General features: G+C 36.1%; 1 protein-coding gene across 8 annotated transcripts in view; it reads right to left on the reverse strand.

Moving 5' to 3' along the window:
• The window catches only part of CCDC73 (coiled-coil domain containing 73), a 280,686-nt gene that overhangs the window by 47,959 nt on the left and 208,026 nt on the right, over nucleotides 1-24,701 (reverse strand). The gene's annotated exons all lie outside the window — the stretch shown is intronic.

The following is a 24,701-nucleotide window of genomic DNA, read 5'->3' on the forward strand; positions in this document are numbered from 1 at the left end:
ATTCACCAAAGTAAGGTATGTTACTGACAATTTTAAAATCCATCTATAAATATATAATTATTTATATATTATATAAATCAAGATAATAGTACTGGTCTATCAAGGTCTATTTCTCCTAGTTCCCTTAAAAGATAATTAGCCAAAGTGGAATAACAGTTTTTGGTTAGGGAATAGGCAAAGTAAATTGCACAGAGATAGGATGCATAACCTTGGATCTTAAAAATAAACTAACTAAATGAACTAACCAACTAAGTGTAGAGTGCTTTTATTCATTACTTATTCAACAAACATTTCCTGAAATAAAAAGATGATAATAAATGTCAATTCTTTAACACTGATATTAAAGTTAACATCTAATAAGAAAAATTTATATAAGAATTACAATACAATATGATAAGTGCTATATTACAGGAATGTACAAGAAACATAAAGGAAGAAACTGATCAGTTGAAGGCATCAAGAAGGCATTTCAAGGAAAAATGGTATTTGAGTTGAGTCTTAAAAGTTAAATTTGCAGAGGACAAAAAAGGAGCAGACAATCCAGCACAAAGTTCTACATGCACACAGACAAACACATGAAACAGCATGGCATTTTTTTCAGGGAAACAGAACTAATGTAATATGGCTGGAACTGATACGGTCTGGGTAGAGGAGAAAGATAATGTACTGGCAATTGTGGCTAGAAGTCTGGAAGGATTCAAATAATGACAAGGATGTATATACTATGCTAAAGAGTTTTAATTTTATCTTATAGATAATGGGGAATCAACCACTGGATGATCCTGATTATGAGAATGATATAACAAGATTTGCATTAAAAAAAAAAATCTGCTCTTAGAAAATAACTCTGGTAATGTAGTGGATGCAGGAATTGAAGAGGAATGAAATGAGGGGATATAGGCCAGTTAGAGGCTAGTGTAAAAGAATTCTTCATTTGTGTAAATACATATCTTATTCACTTTAAGATAACAATCAAACACATTAAAATTCTGAAATATCAACTTCTGGGCTGGTGTGTAATTAACTAATTGTACGGCTTCTTTGTGTGTGCTTGTTATATTAAATACTCAAGTATCTGATTTTCATAGTCTTTCATAAATACTTGACGACTACACAGTATCTGAACTTCCTTTGTATTTGGAGGAACATTGTAAAAGCTCACTGTCATCTAGATAAGCTGGAAATGCTAGATACTAAAATCCTAAGAATGAGGCTAGCCTCTGCTGATCACATGCATTTATCTTAGGTTTAGAAACTAGTAAAATAATGGGACCTATTGCAAATCAAGCTGTTGATAAATAGTAGGGACACTGCTAGTACCTTCAAGCTTCCAAGGACAACAGTGATACCACTACAGCAGCAGCATCCAGCATGGTCAGCAGTGACAGTGCAAGCAGTACTGTACGTGTTTAGCACTGGAAGTTGGTGTTACGCTCTGATTTCAGCTCTGGTCTTGATATTGCAGAACCTCCCTTGTTTCCAACCATTTTCCAAGTATGAGGTGACCAACATCCTTCCAACAAATTCCTCTGATGACTAAATCAGCTTGAAACTAAGAATCCTGTCAAATATTCTGCAATCTTTTTAAAGGTTATGTTTAAGAACTGAATAAATTTAAAAACTCAACTCTTTTTGTAGAAAAAATGTTGGTTCATTAATGTGGCAAGATTACAGGAAATTATTTTCTTCATTGTGAATAGTATTTCCTACTTTTTTCTAAAATAAACACTTGTACATCATGTAGATTTTTAAATGGTAACACTATGGAAACAGGTGCGATCACTTACAGAGTTATTAGATAGAGGGAAGAGATCACAAATGACTAAGTCTCAAGGAACCAACATTTATTGAATAGAAAAGTAGTATAGGAAGCCATGAAGCAAAGTCAGTTGAGGTAGGAAGATAGCAACAGAGGGTGGTATCAAGAAAGCTGAAAGAGAAGCAACAGAAAACAGGACTCCAGAATTGCACATATTATAGCTTGTGCAACTTACCCAATTTTCTTTTGGCCCCAAGTTCCAAATTCAGAAGAAAGTATTCAGTAGTCTAATTCATTTCACATATCATTTTTTGGATATATGCATTGCATAAAACTACTGCTAAAATAACTGTGTGGGGCAACAGACAGGGCATATTTCTCAGAAAAGCAGGCAGACATGTACTGTAATAATGAAGGTAGTTTGAGAGAAGGAGATAGGACTTGAGATGGACCTAAATAAATAATATACTGGATAGATTTCATTGTCCCCTTTCTTCACACTGTTCTGTGCCTAATGTGGCTGATCTCTATAGATATATCAAAAAAGGTTTCCTTGCCCTCTGGTTCCCTGTTGGATTCAATATGTGGGATGTGCCAGTAAGAGATCAGTAGGCTGGAAAGAGAGAGAAATGGAAGTGTTGCCACACCTGACTCCCTACCTGACCACAGATAGACAGTGGCTCTGTACCTTAATCAAAGTCATAGCTTCTGACTTGTGGCTGTGTTCTGCAGATGTAGCTACAGTGCTCTCCAGGTTCCAGCATCTGCTTCCTTCCCTTTCTCCTTCAGGTTTAGGTGAAGGAGGTTTTCTCATTGTTGCTATCCCTAGAATGTTTCACCATCCCTTGTCGGTTTTCCTAAATTCTGCCTACAACTTTGTCAATAGTTTCCTCATTAAATTCCCCTTAATTACCCATTCAAATATGTCATCTGTTTCCCTGCCCCAACCCCATTTAAGTTCATTGAGAGAAGGCATTTTAAGTGGGAGGATGAAAAGTGGAGGAGGGCAAAGGCAGGAAGAACTAAGAATTATGCTAATGCAAACAAAGATTTTTGGCTTAAATTGAATGGAAGATGCTTGTTAGGAAGCAGTTAGGAAACAGTGTTGAGTATGTAGGATGGGATCAGAGCATGGATCTCTGGAAAGCCAATAAGAGAAGTCTGGGACTTGATTTGGTAGGCAAAAGAGAACTATCCAATCCTCATTTCTTCTACAAATGCCAAGTATCTACTATGTGTTAGGCACATAAAAGTGATACATTAAAGTAGTATCTTAGTAAGCTTAGTCTGTCAAAAACAGGGATTAAAAACTGGAGAAAAGAATTCTGGCTAAGAGACTATTTATTTATACAGGCATGAGATGATGAGTGTCTATAGTATTGAAAAATAAAGAATGAAAAAATGTAACATTCTAAAGGAAGATCTTAGAGACTGGAAAGGAACTGAAGGAAAGAGATGACTCAAAGAAGACTGAAGAGGATTTACTGAGGTTTGAAGAAATGAAAAGGTAAGCCAATAGATGCAGAAGAGAGAAGCATAAAATGGAAACTCTGCTTCATCGATGAAATGGATGAAAAATGCATTTAAGGCAGCATATAACAAGAGATGGAAAATGTTCTTAGACTCTTAAGAAAATCAAAAAGCACTAATCATTAAGCTTGAGCCACAGATTGTTGCTTTTCTCAAAAAAGTCCTTCATCCATATTTCTTCAAATTATAAAAGATTTCAGCTGGAGCCTGGTGTGGAGGTGTGGAGGCGTGGAGCCCACGGGAGTGCATGGACGGGAGCATGGGACTAGGAAGTAAGCCAGGCTACGTTCCTTGGGTGTGCTACCCTCACCGGAGCAGCCCTGTGACGGGTGACTCACCCCACACCCCATACACCAGAACCCCATCACCCACTTCCATTCCCCATGCTCCAGGCACCCCCACCTCACCAGCCCCAGTACACAAAACTGTCCCACTCCCCTACCCCAAGTGCAGCCCAACACACCTCTCCTGCACTCCTCTCAAGCACTACCTCCCCCTCCCTGTTCCCTGCAGGCTATTGCCAGTGCATAAAGGTTGCAGGCACTAACCTCTATACTAGGCTACCCTCATACCCCGCCCACAGTGTCACACAGCCTCACCCCGCCCTTCCTGAGCTCACCGCATCCGTTTTACAGCACTCCCAGGCCCACTCATGGGCAAGGGTCCCCAATTACATCATTCAGCTCTGGGAATCACACTTTAAAGAAGTTCTAAAACAGCGCATGCGCACAGCCCTCAGCCTCACTTCCCAGCTCTGAAAAAGTGCCGATCTACGCAGCCAGGTCACATCTGCCCCTGATGCACAAAGGCATAACACCGACCTGCTGCCACAGATCTATACATGTGCACAAAGGGTATCCATCCTGCAAACATAAGGCATTAGATTACTGAAAGAAATCAACTACCAAAGCAAATCAATCAAGATATTTACATGCGACGAAGACAGTAGACCACTAAGCATATCACAATGCAGATAGCCCTGCCTAATGACCAAATTAAAACACCAGAGGAGACACAGATGTTGGAACAACTAATCAAAGATGTTCATACAATTCTACTTAATAAAATAAGTGGGATAGCAAATGACATAAAGGAGATCAACAAGACAGTAGAAGAGCATAAAGAGGAATTTGAAAGAATAAATAGAAAAATAGCAGATATCACAGAGATTAAAGAGTCTGTTGACCAAATAAAAAACATACTAGAGGCACACAACACCAGATTTGAAGAGACAGAAGAAAGAATAAGTGATATAGAGGATAGGATAATTGACTTCAAAGACTCAAAACAGCAAATGGAAAAAAAGATGGAAAAAAATGAATGGGAACTCAGGGAAATGATAGACAAAACAAAGTGTGCAAATATAAGAATTATTGGTGTCCCAGAAGGAGAAGAGAGGAGTAAAAGGCTAGGAAGAGTAGTTGAGGATATAATGGGGGAAAACTTCCCAACCCTCATGAAGGACATAAATATACAAGTTGAAGAAGCCCAACAAATTCCAAACAGAATAAATCCAAATAGGCCTTCCCCAAGGCACATACTAATCAGTCTGTCAAATATTGAAGAGAAGCAGAAAATCCTGAAAGCAGCAAGAGAAAAACAATCTACTACATACAAGGGAAATCAAATAAGACTGAGTTCAGACTACTCAATTAGCACCCTGGAGGTGAGAAGGGAGTGGTATGATATATTTAAGATTCTGAAAGAGAAAGACTTCCAGTCAACAATTCTGTACCCAGCCAAACCATCCTTCAAAACTGAGGGAGAGATTAAAGTTTTCACAGACAGAGAAGTACTGAAAGAATTTGTCAACAAGAGACTGGCCCTACAAAAAAATACTGAAAGGAGTTCTGCCAGCTGAAAAAAAAAGACAGGAGAGGGAGGTCTGCAGAAGGGCCAACAAAATTGAAGAGTATCACTAAGGGTAATTTAGGAACACAAAGAGAAAGAGGGAAAAGAATATATAGATCTGACAAATAAAATTTAAAAGATAAGATGATGGAATCAAGAAACGCCTTTTCAGTAATAACTCTGAATGTTAACGGACTAAACTAAGATACAGAATGGCAGAATGGATTAAGAAACATAATCCAGTTATATGCTGCTTACCAGATACTCATCTTAGATACAAGGATACAAATAGATTGAAAGTGAAAGGATGGAAAAAGATTTTCCACACAAGTTGTAATCAAAAGAAAGCAGGAGCAGATATACTAAATCAGACAAAATATACTTTAAATGTAAAGACACCGTAACAGACAAAGAAGGACACTAAATTCTAATTAAAGAGTCAATTCACCAAGAAGATAAAACAGTCATAAATATTTATGCTCCAAATTAAGGAGCACCAAAGTACATGAGACAGACACTGGCAAAACTGAAGGGAGCAATAGATGTCTCAACAATAATAGTAAGAACTTCAATACACCACTCTACTCTATAGATAGAACAACCAGACAGAAGATCAACAAGGAAATAGAGAAGTTAAATAACTTGATAAATGAATTAGACCTAGCAGATATACATAGGTCATTGTAGCCCAAAGCACAAGGATATACACTCTTCTCTAGTGTTCATGGAACATTCTCCAGGATAGATCATATGCTGGAGCACAAAATAGGTCTTCATAAATTTCAAAACGCTGAAATTATTCAAAGCATTTTCTCTGATCACAATGAGATGAAGCTGGATCTCAATAACCACCAAAGAAGGAGAACATTCACAAATATATGGTGATTAAATAACACACTCTTAAACAACCAGTGGGTCAAAGAAAAAATTGCTAGAGAAATCAGTAGCTATCTGAAGATGAATGAAAATGAGACTATAACTTATTAGACCTTATGGGATGCAGCGAAGGCTGTACTGAGAGTGAAATTTATTGCCCTAGATGCTTATATTAAAAAACAAGAAAGAGCAAAAATTGAGGCCTTAACAGCAAACCTGGAGGAACTTGAGAAAGAACAGCAAGCTAAACCCAAAGCAAACAGGAGAAGAGAAATAACAAAGATTCAAGCACAGATAAATGAATGGGAGAACAAAAGAACAATAGAAAGAATTAATAAAACCAAAAGTTGGGTCTTTTAGAAAATCAATAAAATTGATGGGCCATTAGGAAGAGTGACAAAGAAAAAAAGAGAGAGGATGCAAATTTAAAAAAATCAGAAATGATAAGGGATGCGTAACCACAGAGCCTGAAGAATTAAAAGAAATCATAAGAGGATTCTATGAACAACTATATGCCAACAAATTAGACAACTTAGATGAATTGGACAAATTCCTGGAGACACATAAACAAGCTACACTTACTCAGGAAGAAATAGAAGATCTCAACAAACTAATCACAAGTAAAGTGATTGAATCAGTCATCAAAAATCTTCCTACAAAGAAAAGCCGAGGACCAGATGGCTTCACAGGGGAATTTTATCAAACATTCTGGAAAGAACTAACACCAACCCTGCTCAAACTTTTCCAAAAAATTGAGGAAAAAGGAACTCTACCTAACTCTTTTATGAAGCTAACATCAATTTAATATCAAAACTGGGTAAAGATGCTCTAAGAAAGGAAAACTACAGACCAATCTCCCTAATGAACACAGATGCAAAACTTCTAAAAAAAAATTAGCAAATTGAATCCAACAGCACATTAAAAGAATTATACACCATGACCAAGCGGGGTTTATATTAGGAATGCAAGGATGGCTCAACACAAGAAAATCAATTAATGTAATACAGTACATTAATGAACTGAAAGGGAAAAATCACAGTCATCTCAATTGATGCTGAAAAAGCATTTGACAAAATTCAGCATCCTTTTCTGATAAAAACACTCGAAAAGATAGGAATCAAAGCTAACTATCTCAATATGATAGAGGGAATATATGAAAAACTGATAGCAGCATTGTACTCAATGGAGAGAGACTGGAAGTTTTCCCCCTAAGATCAGGTACAAGACAAGGATGCCCACTGTCACCACTATTATTCAACATTGTGCTAGAAGTTCTAGCTAGAGCAATCAGGAAGGACAAATATAAAAAGGCATCCAAATTGGAAAGGAAGAAGTAAAACTCCTCTCATTATTTGCAGCTGATATGATACTATACTTGGAAGATCCTGAGAAATCTACAGCAAAGTTACTTGAGTTAATAAACAAATTCAGCAAGGTGGCAGGATATAAAACTAACGTGCAAAAATCAGTAACATTTCTATACACAAGCAATGAGCTAGCTGAGGAGTCAGTTAAGGAAAAAATTCCATTCAAATTAGCAATTAAAAGAATCGAGTACTTAGGAATTAACCTAACTAGGGATGTAAAGGACTTGTACAAAGAAAACTACATAACATTGCTAATAGAAATTGAAGGAGATCTAAACAGGTAGAAAGATATTTCCTGCTCATGAATAGGAAGGCTAAATATAGTAAAGATGTCAATTCTCCCCAAATTGATCTACAGATTCAACACAGTATCAATCAAAATTCCAACAATTTACTTTGAAGATTTAGAAAAGCTAACTACCAAATTCATCTGGAAGGGAAAGAGACCCCAAATGCCTAAAAGCATCCTATAAAAGAACAAAGTGGGAGGATTAACACTCCCTGACTTTAAAACCTATTATAAAGCCACAGTGGTCAAACAGCATGGTACGGGCACAAAGATAGAGGAAGTGACCAATGGAATTGAATCAAGAGTGAAGAAATAGACCACCAAATCTACGGTCAACTGACTTTTGACAAGGTGCCCAAATCCTCTGAAGTAGGACAAAATAGCCTTTTCAATAAATGGGCTTGGAAGACCTGGATATCAATAGCCAAGAGAATGAAAGAGGACTCCTATCTTATACCCTACACCAAAATTAACTCAAAGTGGATCAAACACCTAAATATAAGAACTAGCACCATAAAGCTTCTAGAAGAAAATGAAAGGAAACATCTTCAAGACCTAGTAATAGGAGGCAGCTTTACAACCAAACTTTACACCCAAAGCACAAGCAACAAAAGAAAAAGTAGATAATGGGAACTCCTCAAAATCAAATGCTTCTCCACCTCAAAAGACTTTGTCAAAAAGGTGAAGAGGCAGACGACTCAATGGGAGAATATATTTGGAAATCACATATCAGACAAAGGTGTGATTTCCTGTATATACAAAGAAATCATACAACTCAACAACAAAAGAACAAACAACCCAATTTTAAAATGGGCTAAAGTTATGAATAGGCATTTTTCTGAAGAGCAAATACAGATGGCTCAAAAAAACATGAAGAGATACTCATTTTCACTGGCTATAAGGGAAATGCCGATCAAGACTAAAACGAGACACCACCTCACATCTATAAGAATGGCTGCTATTAAACAAACAGGAAACTATAAATGCTGGAAAGAATGTGGAGAAACTGGGACACTTATGCACCGCTGGTAGGAATGTATAATGGTGCAGCCACTATGGAAGACTGTTTGGCGGTTCCTTAGGAAACTAAATACCAAGTTGCCCTATGACCCAGCAATAGCACTACTTGGTATATACCCAGAAGAGCTGAAAGCAATGTCACAAACAGACATTTCCACACTGATGTTCATAGCAGCATTATTCATGATTGCCAAAAGATGGAAACAAACCAAATGCCCATCAACAGACGAGTGGATCAACAAAATGTGGTCTATACATATGATGGAATATTATGCAGCAGTAAGACAAAATGATGTCCTGAAGCATATAACAAGATGGATAAGCCTTGAGGACATAATACTAAGTGAAATTAGCCAGACAACAAAGGACAGATACTGCGTCATTCCACTTTTATGGCCAGCATAAAGGTACAATCAAATGCTTATAATACAAAATATGGGGAACTTAGAGATACCCAGAAGCTAGAGATGTGTGAACTGTTACCTAAGGAGGTTGAATTCCAATGTAAGGGAATAGATAGGAGTGAAGGTGGTTCACTAATGGGTCTAGAAGTAATATTACCATGCTGAAGATGAACAAGTTTGAAAGGGGTTGTATAGACCTATGAGTCCCACTGACTCACACAAGAAATATGAATGAGTTCTGGTAAGAATTACTTCAAAGATTTGATTCTTGTATAAAGGGTGTTTTAAGTCCTGGGTACAGGCAGAAAACTGCTTTTACATGCTATGGGCTCTGTTCAAAAGGAAACCATCAGCACAACCACAGCAACAGCAGAGGTAAATAATGGGGTAAGGGAGAAGAGTTAAGAGGAGGTTTAGATTTCCTATTTGCTGAGGGTGTGTTTATTGGTTTTTTGTCTCTTGGGAACAATGAAACTATCTAAAATTGAGAAAGTTGATGGACTGTAGACTTTGGGCACTCTACATGATGCCCGATGAATGCAGGTGGCTGAAGGATGCACAGATTGGTGAATGATGGTGTATACTTATGAACAAAGACTGTGTTGCTACAAAAAGAAACAACGTCATGAGCCATGCAATGATGTGAATGAACACGTGAGACATTTGGTGAGGCAAAATAAGCCAGGAACAAAAACAACAACAGTATGTAAAATCACCTTTAGAAAATGCTCATAAGAAAACAGGGGCCTAGAGTGTAAGCTTTTACAGCAGACACCTAAAGTCTGGAATGGTGATTATTATTTCTGGAATTTGAGAGGCTATCTTGTATATATAACCTAATATTTAGAGATAAGATGAAGCCAAACAGGGTGGGGTTAAAGTAATTCAGAATATAGGACTAAGGAAGACAGAGGCTATATTTTAGAACCACACATACTCTTTGAGATCAACAGAGAAAGGTTTATTTGGTCTGGAACTGAAATTTTCCATAATCCAATTCAACTTATCTGTATAGCTCATTTGAACAACTGAAACACAGGAAGCCCAGAATAACAAAGAAGTCCTTTAACCCTGTGTGGATTATTGTAATGCTTGGATACATCCTAGAGTATATCAAGCAGGTAATCAAAAAGTATTGGCAAAGTACCCTGAGGAATGGGAGAAAAACATGGAACTATTAAATCTTACCATCAGGGAATCCCCTGATACTGTGTCAAACGTTAGGGACACCCAAATCAATAGGTCATGCCCTCGATCAGGAGGCTTACTCTTGTGAAGCTTATGTAGGTACCGGAGAAGCTTAGACTACCTATAGGCATGCCTAAGAATTACTTCTGGAGGACATCTATTGTTGCTCAGATGTGGCCTCAATCTCTCTAAGCCCAACTCTGCAAGTGAAATTATTGCCCTCCTCCCTACGTTGGTACATGACATTCAGGTGTCAAAGTCTCCCTGGCGACATGGGAGATGACTCCCAGGAATGAATCAGGACCTGGCACCACGGGATCAACAATTCCATCCTCACCAAATGGGGGGAAAGAAGTGTAATTAATAAAGTATCAGTGGCACAGAGAATTCAAATAGAGTCGAGAGATTACTCTGGAGGATGCTCTTATGCAAGCTTCAGGTAGACCTTGCAAGCTATCATAACCCGCCAATCCCCAACCAGGACCATTCCAGCCAATCACAAAGAACACCTAGGACAATATATAAGATTCCACAAGAGTTCCATGCACTAGAATAACTTTCCCAAACCTACAACCTCCAGATAGGTCCCTGGTCCAGATAAGTCCTGAAACCTAGCCCAGCCTCTCCAGAATATCAGATAGTTTCATCTTCCTACCCTATATCAGTGACAGACCCTTCCAATATGAGAAAATTAGAATGGTCATAGCCCAAATATTCCTAAAGAGTGGGATGGGAAGTTCAAAGGTGACGGTGGAGCTATATAGAGAAGATAGGCTTTAACAAACGAATATGAATGCTGAATCATTAAACTGATACCTCTTTTAGTCTCCAGCATTTTACAGCAGCTAGAAGTAAAAACCTACATTGTGAAATTGTAAACCATGTCAAACTCTGAACTATGTTCTACAACTAATTGTGGTGCTGCGCTTTGAAATTTATAGCTTTTTTGTATATAAGCTATGTTTCACAAAAAGAAGGAAAAAAGTCAACTGTGATAACAAAAAAATATTTAAGCCCTCTAGCATCCTATATTCTGGGGCAGCTAGAAGGAAAACATGAGAGGATCATACAGTAGCCCATGACAAACTCAGGAATCTGTCCTGTAACTACTTGTTGAAGAGTGCTTTGGAAACTAATAATTTTCTATTTCTTTGCTTTGTATATATGTTATACTATACAAAAAGAAAAAAAAGTTAAAAAAAAAAAAGGATTTCACACAATGAATTTCCCCTAAATGAAATAAATTTCAATGTACCAGTGATGATTCACCTTCACAGGTAACAAGATGGTTTCCTTTGAAAGGAGAGTAGTTTGAACTCTTGGGGAGGGGATAGGGAGACCCCAAGAAGTTGCCATGAGTCATAAAAGAAGATGACCTACAGGTAGTTGAAACTATAGAACTAGAGACTAAGGGAAATATGATGTAAGAAATAAAGATACAAAATTATCTGTATGAAGTGAATGGCTGAATTCAGGAGTATGTGCTCTTTAAAAGAAAGAACATAAAAAAGAAAAAGAGAGACCTTATATTAGAGCTTTGGAGGAATGGGAGTAAAAAGATCATAATGAAGGAGCCAAAGGAATGTGTTAGAGTACCAGAAGACCATGAAAAAGTTATAAAAAGTTATAAGTAATTCATTTTCTGTTTTAAACATCTATCATTTTGTATAAAATATAATATTCTGTGATGAAGGATACAAAGTGTATCTGTCATGATGCTTTGGCTATAAGTATCAGAAACAAGACTTAAACCACCAAATAATAAGAAAAAAGTTTTTATCACAAAGTATAGAACCCAGGTTTCAATTTTTGACTGACTCTGGTGCTCAGTGATGTTATCAATGACCTAATTTATTTTCATAGCTCCACTTTCCATTCTTGGAACTGTCTTCTTCCTAGGACCAGCAGTAGCAAGAGATCAATTCAGGTTTTACATCCTGACAGTCTCTTCCTGGGGCTCTTTCTAAACAGCAAGAAAAAAATTTTCTTGAAACACCTCTTACTGGTCAGAATTGAGTCACATGCTCATTTCTGACCCAAACATTGGCAAGAGGAATGAGGTGATATTAATTGGCTTAAAGAAAGACTTGACTTCTGAGGTGGAATGGATGTTGAGAAATTATCACAAGGCTCATTATAAGAATTTCAGTTAACACTGGAAAAATTATAGGTTGTTCAGAATATTACTGACTACAAAATAAAACATTATAGAACAAAGTAAGGATAAATGGAAAATCTTTCTTAAAAGCTGCTTTACATTGAGCAATTCACCTAATCTCTTTGAGTCTCAGTTCCCTCTTCAAAAAAAAAAAGAGAAGAAAAGAGGTTGGATCCAGTTAGCAGTTTTCAAATTGTGATCTGAGAAATCCTAGTTCTACAGAGCTCTCAAGGGCTATTGATAGAGAAGAGGAGTCAACAACCCTGCCTTCAAGCACACAGCTCTGCCTGCCTTTGTTTTAATGCTGAGCTTCCACATATTGGACAAATGGTTCTGCAGCTCAAGGAAAGATGAAAACTAGTAGATTAGATGATCCCTGCGATTCTATGAAATTTATAGATGATCTGAAGAAGATAAATAGCTTGGAGGGAGCTAGTTATTGTGGAAATAGTTCAAGCATGTAGGCAGAAAGCAATTGAGGAGTCAGAAGGAATTTCAGGCTTCCCTATTTGATAAGGCATTTAAAGGGCAAACTAAGCCTGTGTTTCAGTCATCTTGAAAGCCTATACAAATAAATAGTCCACCTATAGCTATTGTGTAGAAAAGTTGTTCACTGCCTTAGTCTTAATTTTAACCTAATTTAGTTTGCAAGTAACAATAATCCTACAAATTTCTACAGCAGGTTAAACTAACATGTTTTTCACGCATTTTATATTTATAATTTATATATAATAGGGGAAGGAAGATGTTACACTCATATTACAAAGAATACAAAGGGGGAAAGTAAAACAATACAAGTATTTTAACTATTTTTGAAAAGTTTAGTTAAAAAAACAGGTGAAGTGATAATATGAACAGAATGAGATATATTATGCAGAGAATTCTGTGTAGGTAAGAATAGGCTAATGAACTTAATGAATAGTTGGGTTGAAGTACTAGAGGTGGGAAGAATAGACTTGGGAGTATAATGATATAGATGATAGAAAAGGATACTCTGGCTGAAGAAAAAAGGCTGAACAAAAGAGTCAAAACATGTTAAAGAGCTGTAGTTCAGCAGTCTGAATAGTCAACAACATCCCCTTTTGATAAAGAATGCAGAAGAAAAACTTACGTGGATAAATTGCTTACACTGCTACTATTAACAGTGGAGTGGTTAAGATCACAGACTCTGGAGCCAAGTTTGTCTAGATTCCAATCCTGTTGCTATTTTTCTTGTGTGACTTTAGGCACCTTACTTAACTTTCTTCTGTATTACATTTCTCATCTTAAAATGCAGATGATAATGTTTAAAAAACTAACAAAATGCTTGGTATGTAATATTCCATGCAACAAGTATTTGTTGATTATCTACTAGGTGCCAAGCATGTTAGCTATTATTACCACTAAGGCAAACCCAAATATGAACCGAAGGGATTCTATGATTGCTACAGTTATAGTATGATATAGAATTATTTCCCCTAGGCTTCTAAAACAAAGTACTCTGATATCTTAATGCTGGTATGAAAAATTAGGTATTCTATTTAAATAATTAAAATTCATTCCCTTAATTGATAACAATAAGAGTTCTCCTATAGCATACAAAAGTTCCTCATGGAAAGGTATCATATTTCATACTTAGTTTAATATCCCATACCACTTCAATAGATCAACTATCTAAGAGAAATTAAACATGAAATGGAGAAAACATGTAAGTAGAAGAGTGTAATGTAAACAATATAAAGGAAAAAATAACTTAACATTTGTCTAAAAAAAATTTGATAAAGTCAAAGTTTTGATTTATTCAGGGTAAGGCAAATGGAAATTAAAATATTGGGTGAACACAGTCAATGTCATCTAAACAGTTTATTGTTAATAAAATAAAAGGCCATAATCATTTTGCAAGGTTGTTTAGAAAGTGGTGGTTATAAGTATAGTGCTGAGGGTTTAAACACTGATTTAATCAGCTAGTTTCACTCCATTCAAGGTAATAAATAAGCCCAGTGATTACCATCTTTCACACCTGGTTTAGGAGTGAGTACATCAATGTAGTTTCATTGCTATTGGTGGAAAAATAAAGCTCAGTAGATGGTGAGTCAACAGAATTATGCTAATATAAAAGAACAGCATATTTTATGGTTGGAAAATAACACAGACTTGTTATCCACAGCTCTGTGAGTTCAAAATAGGTTAATTCTGCATTATAAGTTAAAATCCATCAATATGCAAGAAAATAAGATAACTGCAAAAAACAGGATAATACAATAAATCATTATTCTGGTCCATAGGCCAGATGGTCTTTGACTTAAACTTAGATGAACAAAAGAATTTATTGATTTTGCTATTTTCGCCATGGATAAATATTCAAAATCATGGGATAATAGTTAAAATAACTATGGATACAGAAGGGTATAAAATAAATCTAGTTATTTCAGCAATAAATTTTAACATCTTAAAGATTTATGAGTTTAATTCAAAAGCAAAATACCTGTTACAGAATCCTGAAGTTTTAATCTCAACTCAGATTTATAAGATGTTTGACAAATATTTGCATTGTTAAACAGTTTTGAGTCAAGCATCACCTAAGTAACACAAAGAAATCTTTTATATTCAACTGATTCATGACTGGTCTACAGTTTTTTAAAGACATCAATGATACTGGCTTTAAATAACATATGCTTTTCTTTATACAATAATGTTTCTAAAAACTTGCTCTCAAGCTGCAGTTTTATGCACTAAGATGACTTTTAAAGGAAACCTTGCAACAGTTTTTCTGAAATGTTTACCTTTTTATATTGAGTTTTCCTAAAGTAAGAATCACCTATATGAAACAAATGAACATTCAAAAAATCAAGAAAGTAAATTATTAGATGGTTGTTTTATACTTGTGGCCTGTTGCAGGTTTACTCCTAAGACACAATGCCCTATTGATAGAAGTACAATTAAACTGATGTATATGGCTAAATCTTACATTGACAAAAAGTGGCTTACAATTCTGTGAACAAATAAGAGGACTGTTTTTTAAGGTTTTTCCTCTGTCAAGGTTCCAAAATGCAACAAACTATTCAACAACTAAAAACATGGAGCTGCTGTAATCAGCTAAGTCCTTCATGAGATACCCTAAAATGCATCAATTCCTATTACATTAGTTATAAAATAATAGCAAGCAGGCAGGAGAAAGGGAAAACCAGTATTTGACTGGCAAAAATAAAAAAGAATAATTTTTTATGTCTTTCTTTTTTCTCTGATATTAACTAATTAACCCCAAGAGCATAATAAATTAGTATTAGAGACTTCCATGAGATGTTTTTTCACCTAAAATATGCCTTTGATTTTATAGCCTTTATAGTCTTAAATATCCTGAACTTTTAGTACATTATCTGTTTCCTAACCATTTTATTCAAAGCTGTTAGTCTGGAAAGTAAATAGCATATGCTTTGATCTCATTAAATTACAGCTTATAGTTCCTACAGTCGTAAATAGTGTGCCCTTTCTTCCTTCACCCCTCATTTTCTGGTACGGAGTAGTCTGTTTAATATCACTCTCTCCTTGAGCACTTTGACGTTTACTCAGACAAATAGCAGAGGTTATGAATGCTGCTCACAGATAGTATCAGGAATTCTTCATGATTGCCATAATGGAGAATCCAGCATTCAGAACTGTAATACCTAGTTTTATCTAATGACTATGTTTGGCCTGTTTAACTTTGCTCCACACGCAAAAAAGGAATTCCTTCTTATCACAAACCAATAACTTAACTGCTCTGGACAAAATCATACAACAGCATAAAAGAAAAATGAAAATTATCTTTGGGAAAATTAATAATCATAAGTTTTAAGTGAGTCCATAATCAATGTTACTTGATTGGCTTCTGAAAAAATAAAAAATAAAAAAAATTTCCTAAATTTAAAAATCAAAGCTATATTAATAACACAAAGTACAAAATTATTGTATATATAATGTCAGAGTATTAAAATTTGGCTCTTAAAATATATTTAAAAATTCTTACCCTTTCAGTGACTCAGATTTTAATTTCTCAAAGATAATAAAATGCTTTCACTTTACCATTCCACGAAGTCTCTCTTCCAAGAACTATTTGGCAGTAGGCTGACTGTAATGCTTTCTAGAGTGACAGAGGTCACTACGACATGAACCATTAGTACATTTAAGTAGCCGTGGCCTAGGCCCCAAGGCCTGGGTAAAAGGGGCTAGTATGATCATGAACAACATCATTTTACCTATGTATAGAAAGGGGTATTTTTCACTCTCTTACATAAATTTGCCATAAGTATCTCTCTCTGCATTACATGAGTCATTTCTAACTACAGGTCAGAGTCTTAAACTATACATTAGAAGTAAGACTATTATACTATAATGAATATCTGTTTTTATTAAATATGAAAAATATATGATCCAGCACAGAAATTTATGCGGTATAATCTTCTCATAATAATGCAAAGACCAATTAACCTCAATGAATTTGAAGGAAACAAAGGCATGTGAATATTTTAATATAATTACCCAAAAATGAATATTATAATTACTTGTCATTGACTAAAATATTAAATTGAAAAAGTGAAGAGTACACAGGTGGTTCAGTGGTAGAATGCTTGCCTTCCATGTGGGAGACCCAAGTTCAATTCCCAGGCCACGCACATCCCCACCACCCCAGAAAAAGCAAAATAACTGAAACCAAAGAAACATCTCTTAAAATGTGGTTATTCTCATCTACTTAGTCAGCAAGTAGTTCTTTATAATTGCATTTGAAGTTCATACTGATAAAAATGAAAGATCCTTTAACAATTTCCTAATAGGGAATTCCAGAAAAAAATTTTAAATTACAGCTTTTTCTCCATATATTAAAAAAGACCACCCTTCATATTCTAGAATATGACTGAAAAAGAATGTTTTCTACATAAAAATTACCCTCTTAGGTAGTTTGCTAGATGGACATGAAGTTTTATGACCTGGAAATATATTATTGTTATAGCATTCTATACTCAACACACTTACGCTCTTACTCTTTCAATTCCTCAGGTATAAGAATAAAAACAGGGGAAGATACGATCAATTTACTGGTAGTTATAAGATCAAAAACCTACATATAACTGTCAATAACATTAACTGTCAATAACATTACAAGTATTCCTGGGATCTGAACTCTAGCTTAGCATTTAGAAGTCACCTCCTTCTTTATTCTCAGTGGCACTGCTTACACTGAAATAGCATTAAAAAGAAAAGTAAAGTTTCCTATTTGGTGGAATTATCCATTAAAGTACATGACATCTATCTGGTAGTACAAGACACTCTTTTTCAAAACTTTTGCCTAAGTTTCTAGATCTTTATTAAACCCTATTTACAGTAAAATACAGTTAAATATAAAAACAGGGAGTACATAGAAAACTCCATAACATTGCTAGAAGAAATCAAAGGGGATCTAAATAGGTGGAAAGACATTCCCTGCTCACAGAAAGGGAGGCTTAATATAGTTAAGATGTCAATTCTCCCCAAACTGATCTATAGATTCAAAACAGTACCAATCAAAATTCAAACAACCTACTTTGAAGATTTGGAAAAGCTAACTACCAAATTCACTGGAAGGGAAAGAGACCCCAAATAGCTAAAAGCATCCTGAAAAAACAAGAATGAAGTGGAAGGATTAACACTCGCTGACTTTAAAACCTATTATAAAGCCACAGTGGTCAAAACAGCATGGTATGGACACAAAGACAGAAGCAGTGACCAATGGAATCGAATCAAGAGTGCAGAAACAGACCACCAAATCAATGGCAAACTGATTTTTTAAAATTAATTTTTAATTCTTAAAAAATTATATAACAAATACAAACATTCTCAACATATCATTCTGTTCTACATAATCAGTAATTCACAATATCATCACATAGTTGCATATTCATCATCAGAATCATTTCTTAGAACGTGTGCATCAATTCAGAAAAAGAAATAAAAAGACAACAGAAAAAAGTTCATACATATCATAACCCCTACCCCTTCCTTGCATTGATCACTAGTATGTCAATCTACTAAATTTATTTGTTCCTTCTATTATTTATTTTTATTCCATATGTTTTACTGATCTGTTGATAAGATAGATAAAAGGAGCATCAGACACAAGGTTTTCACAATCACACAGTCACACTGTGAAAGCTATATCATTATATAAACATCTTCAAGAAATGGCTACTGGAACACAGCTCTACATTTTCAGGCAGTTCGCTCCAGGCTCTCCATTACATTTGACTAACACGGTGATATCTTTAATGCGTAGAATAACTTCCAGGATAACCTCTTGACTTCATTTGGAATCTCTCAGGCACTGATACTTTATTTTGTCTTATTTTGCTCTTCCCCTTTTTGGTTGAGAAGGTTTTCTCAATCCCTTGATTCTGAATCCCAGCTCATTCTAGGATTTCTGTCCCAAGTTGCCAGGAAGGTCCACACCCCTGGGAGTCATGTCCCACGTAGACAGGGGGAAGGCTGTGAGTCTGCTTGTTGTATTGGATGGAGAGAGAGGTCACATCTGAGCAACAAAAGAGGCTCTCTTGGGGGTTACTCTTCGGCCCAATTCTAAGCAGGCCTGACCTATCCCTTGTGGGGCTAAGTTTCATATGACCAAACCCCAGACTGATGACTCAGTCCAGTGCTTTGGCTGTCCCCACTGTCCACAAGAACATCAAGAACTCTCCACCTGGGGAAGCTGAATTTTCCTCCTTTCTCACCATTTCCCCAGGGGGACTTTGAAAATACCTCTCTACTCACTGTTCAAATCACTCTGGGATCCATTGGTGCATCACTCTGGACAAATCTACAAAATCCCACACCCCACTCAAGGTTCCATGTACTTATGGTATTCAGTTAAGCTGTCCACGTAAGTTATATTAGGAACTGCACTAGTCAAAATATAAATTTTGCACCAAATAAGCATTTTTTGCTTTAGTCTCACACATAAGTTAAAATTTTAAAATATTAATTACCATCTATTTTCAACACCCTGCATTAATGACATTCCTTTGTTCTTTCTCATGCAAAAACATTTTTAAATTTGTACATTTAGTCATATCATTATACACTCTAGGCATTTCTAGATTATACCATCTCAGTCTTTATCGTCTATCTTTCTTTCTGATTTCATGTGTGCCCCCAGCCCTCCTCCCTCTATGATTCTCACATTCAGCTTCATTCAGTGTTCTAACATTATTGTATTACAGTTAGGTAGTATTGTGCTGTCATTTCTGAGTTTTTACAATTGGTCCTGTTGCACAATCTGTATCCCTTCAGCTCCAATTATCCAATATCTTACCCTATTTCTATCTCCTGATGGTCTCTGTTACCATTGAAATTCTCCAAGTTTAAGCATAGTTCATATCAGTGAGACCATACAGTATTTGTCCTTTTGTTTGTCCTTTCGAGGACTCAGCATAATGTACTCAAGGTCCATCCATGCTGTTATATACTTCATTAACTTTATTTTCTTACAGCTGCATAATATTCCATTGTATGTATATACCATAGCTTCTTTAGCCACTCGTCTGTTGATGGACATTTGGGCTGTTTCCAACTCTTCATAATTGTAAATAATGCTGCTATAAACATTGGTGTGCAAATGTCTGTTTGTGTCCTTGCCCTCATGTCCACTGAGTAGATACCCAGCAATGGTATTGCCAGGTCATATGGCAATTCTATACTTAGCTTCCTGAGGACCCGCCAAACAGCTCTCCACAGTGGTTGTACCGTTTGACATCCCCACCAGCAGTGGACAAGTGTGGCTCTTTCTTCACATCCTCTCCAGCACTTGTTGTTTTCTGTTTTATTGATAATGGCCATTCTGGTGGGTGTGAGATGATATCTCATTATGGTTTTGATATGCATTTCCCTAATAGCCAGGGAGTGGAGTATCTTTTCACGTAACTTTGGGCCATCTGTATTTCCTTTTCTGAGAAGCGTCTGTTCAAATCTTTAGCCCTTTTTGTAATTGGGTTGTCCATTTTTTTGTTGTTGAGTTGAACAATATCTTCATATATTCTGGATAGTAGATCTTTATTTGATATATTGTTTTCAAATATTGTACCCATTGTGTAGGCTGTCTTTTTACTTTCTTGACAAAGTTCTTTAATGCACGAAAGTGTTTAATTTTGAGGAGATTCCATTTATTTATTTATTTCTTCAATGTTTGTGCTTTCAGTGTAACATCTAAGAAACTGCCTCCTATTATAAGATTTATAAGATATTTCCCTACATTTTCTTCTAACAGTTTTATGGTCTTAGATCTAATGTTTAGGTGTTTGAGCCATTTTGAGTTAACTTTTGTATAGGGTGTTAGATATGGATCCTCTTTCATTCTTTTGCATACAGATATCCAATTCTCTAGGCACCATTTATTGAAGAGACTGTTCTGCCCCAGGTGAGTTAGTTTGATTGCCTTATCAAAGATCAATTGTCCACAGATGAGAGGGTCTATATCTGAACACTCTATTTGATTCCATTGGTCAGTATATCTCTCATGTTAGTTTCATGCTGTTTTGACCACTGTAGCTTTGAAATATGCCTAAAAGTCAGGTAGCGTGAGACCTCCGACTTCATTTTTCTTTCTCAGGATACTTTTAGCTATTTGGGGCACCCTACCCTTCCAGATAAATTTGGTTATTGGTTTTTCTATTTCTGAAAAGTAAGTTTTGGGGACTTTAATTGGTATTGCATTGAATTGGTAAATCAATTTAGGTAGAATTGACATCTTAACTATATTTAGTCTTCCAGTCCATGAACATGGTATGCCCTTTCATTTATTTAGGTCTTCTGTGATTTCTTTTAACAATTTCCTGTACTTCTCTTTGTATAGGTCTTTTGTCTCTTTAGTTAAATTTATTCCTAAATATTTTATTCTTTTGGGCACAACTGTAAATGGAATTTTTTTTCTTAATTTTCCCCTCAGGCTGATCATTACTAGTGTATAGAAAGAAACACTACAGATTTTTGAGTGTTGATCTTGTAACTTGACACTTTGCTGAACTCTTTTAATAGCTCTAGTAGTTTTGCTGTGGATTTATCAGGGTTTTCAACATATAGTATCATATCATCTGCAAACAGTGAGAGTTTTACTTTTTCCTTTCCAATTTTGATGCCTTGTATTTCTTTTTCTTGTCTTATTGCTCTGGCTAGAACGTCCAACACAATGTTGAATAACAGTGGTGGTAGTGGACATCCTTGTCTTGTTCCTGATCTTAGTGGGCAAGTTTTCAGTTTTTTACCCTTTGAGAATGATGTTAGCTGTAGGTTTTTCATATATTACCTTTATCATTTTGAGGAAGTTCCCTTCTATTCCTATCCCTTGAAGTGTTTTCAACAGGAAAGGATGTTGAATTTTGTCAAATGCCTTTTCTGCATCAACTGAGATGATCATGTGGGTTTTTTTGCTTTAATTTGTTGATATGGTTATTACATTAATTGATTTTCTTATGTTGAACCATTCTTGCATACCTGGGATGAATCCTACTTGGTCATGGTGTATAATTCTTTTAATGTGGTGCTGGAGTCAATTTGCTAGAATTTTCTTGAGGATTGTTGCATCTATATTCATTAGAGAGATTGGTCTGTAATTTTCTCTTTTTTTGTAATATCTTTGTCTGGCTTTCGTATAAGGGTGATGTTGGCTTCATAGAATGAGTTCGGTAGCTTTCCATCCTCTTCAGTTTTTTTGAAGAGTCTGAATTGGATTTGGTATTAATTCTTTCTGAAATGTTTGGTAGAATTCACATGTGAAGCCATCTGGTCCTGGACTTTTCTTTTTTGGGAGCTTCTTAATGACTGATTCAATTTCTTTACTTGTGATTGGTTTGTTGAGGTTGTCTATTTCTTCTCAAGTCAATGTTGGTTGTTCATACTTCCTAGAAAGTTGTCCATTTCATCTACATTGTCGAGTTCATTAGCATTAAGTTGTTCATAATATCCTCTCATTATTTCCTTTATTTCTGAGGGGTCAGTGGTTATGTCTCCTCTTCCATTTCTGATTTTATTTATTTGCAGCCTCTCTCTTCTTCTCTTTGTCAACCTCACTAAGGGTCCATCAATCTTATTGATTTTTTCATAGAACCAACTTCTGGTTTTGTTGATTTTCTTGATTATTTTCATGTTCTCAATTTCATTTATTTCTGCTCTATTTCTATTTCTTTCCTTTTGCTTGCTTTGGAGTTAGTTTGCTGTTCTTTCTCTAGTTCTTTTAAGTGGACTCTTAACTCCTAGATTTTTGCCCTCTCTTCTTTTTTGATACAGGCATTTTGGGCAATAAATTTCCCTCTTAGCACTGCCTTTGATGCATCCCATAAGTTTTGATAAGTTGTGTTTTCATTTTAATTTGCATTGAGATATTTACCGGTTTCTCTTATAATTTCTTCCTTGAGCCACTGGTTGTTTAAGAGTGTGTTGTTGAGCCTCCACAAATTTGTGAATTTTCTGGCATTCTGCCTTTTATTGATTTCCAACTTCATTCCTTTATGATCTGAGAAAGTGTTTTGTATGATTTCAGTCTTTTTAAATTTATTGAGACTTGCTTTGTAACCCAGCATATGTGATCCAGCACCCAGGCAAAAATCAGCAATCTCTGCTTTGATGAGGTTCAGCTGAGCTGGGGGCCTATTTTTAGTAGTCAGAATTTGTGAATTAATTCTGCAATTGGAGTTTAGTTGCACTCAGTCCTTGCTGCTGGTAAAGTCCCTTTCTGTCCCCTTTGGGAAGTAGCCTGTGGGGGAAGGGCACTGGCCACCACGGCTTGGGGAACACACGATTCTGGGTGGGGGGGGGGTGGCTTGCAACCCGTCCAGCTGATACAGACCAGGGTACGCTGTGTGTCTGGTCACTGACGTGGCCCCAGCAGTTGTTCTGTCCTGTTCCTGGCTATTTAGTAGCTGTTCTGGAGGATAAACTAAATACCATACCTCAGTAAGCTGCCATCTTGGCACTCTCCAGCTTCCCATCGGTCAACTGATTTTTGACAAGGCCCCCAATACTCTGAACTGGGACAAAATAGCCTTTTCAATAAATGGGCTTGGAAGACCTGGATATCAATAGCCAAATGAATAAAAGAGGACCACTATCTTATACCCTACACCAAAATTAACTCAAAGTGAATCAAACACCTAAATATAAGAACTAGCACCATAAAGCTTCTAGAAGAAATGTAGGGAAACATATTCAAGACCTAGTAATAGGAGGTACCTTCCTAAACTTTACACCCAAAGCACAAGCAACAAAAGAAAAAAATAGATAAATGGGAACTCCTCAAAACCAAATGCTTCTGCACAAAAGACTTTGTCAAAAAGGTGAAGAGGCAGACAACTCAATGGGAGAAAATATTTGGAAATCACATATTGGACAAAAGTTTCATTTCCTGTATATACAAAGAAATCATACAACTCAACAACAAAAGAACAAACAACCCAATTATAAAATGGGCTAAAGATATGAATAGGCATTGTTCTGAAGAGCAAATACAGATGGCTCAAAAAAACATGAAGAGATGATGCTAATTTTCACCAGCTATAAGAGAAATGCAGATCAAGACTACAATGAGATACCACCTCACACCTATAAGAATGGCTGCTATTAAACAAATAGGAAGCTATAAATGCTGGAGATGATGTGGAGAAACTGGGAAACTTATGAACCACTGGTGGGAATGTATAATGGTGAAGCCACTATGGAAAACTGTTTGGTGGCTCCTCAGGAAACTAAATATCAAGTTGCCCTATGACCCAGCATTAGCACTACTTGGTATATACCCAGAAGAGCTGAAAGCAATGACACAAATGGACATTTGCACACCGATGTTCACAGCAGCATTATTCACAATCGCCAAAAGATGGAAACAAACTAAATGCCCATCAACAGACGAGTGGATCAATAAAATGTGGTATATACATACGATAGAATATTATGCAGCAGTAAGACAAAATGATGTCCTGAAGCATATAACAAGATGGATGAGCCTTGAGGACACAATGTGAGTGAAATTAGCCAGACACAAAAGGATAGATACTGGGTCATTCCACTTTTATGACCAGCATAAAGGTATAATCAGAGGCTTATAATACAGAATATAGGAGACTTATAAATACACAGAAGTTAGAGATGGGTGAACCGTTACCTAAGGCGGTTGAACTCTAATGTAAGGGAACAGATAGGAGCGAAGGTGATTCTCTAGTGGGTCTAGAAGTAATATTACCATATTGAAGATGAACAAGTTTGAAAGGGGTTATATAGACCTATGAGT

This window comes from Tamandua tetradactyla, chromosome 8 (genome assembly GCF_023851605.1).
Source record: "Tamandua tetradactyla isolate mTamTet1 chromosome 8, mTamTet1.pri, whole genome shotgun sequence".
In the NCBI taxonomy this organism is placed as follows: domain Eukaryota; kingdom Metazoa; phylum Chordata; class Mammalia; order Pilosa; family Myrmecophagidae; genus Tamandua; species Tamandua tetradactyla.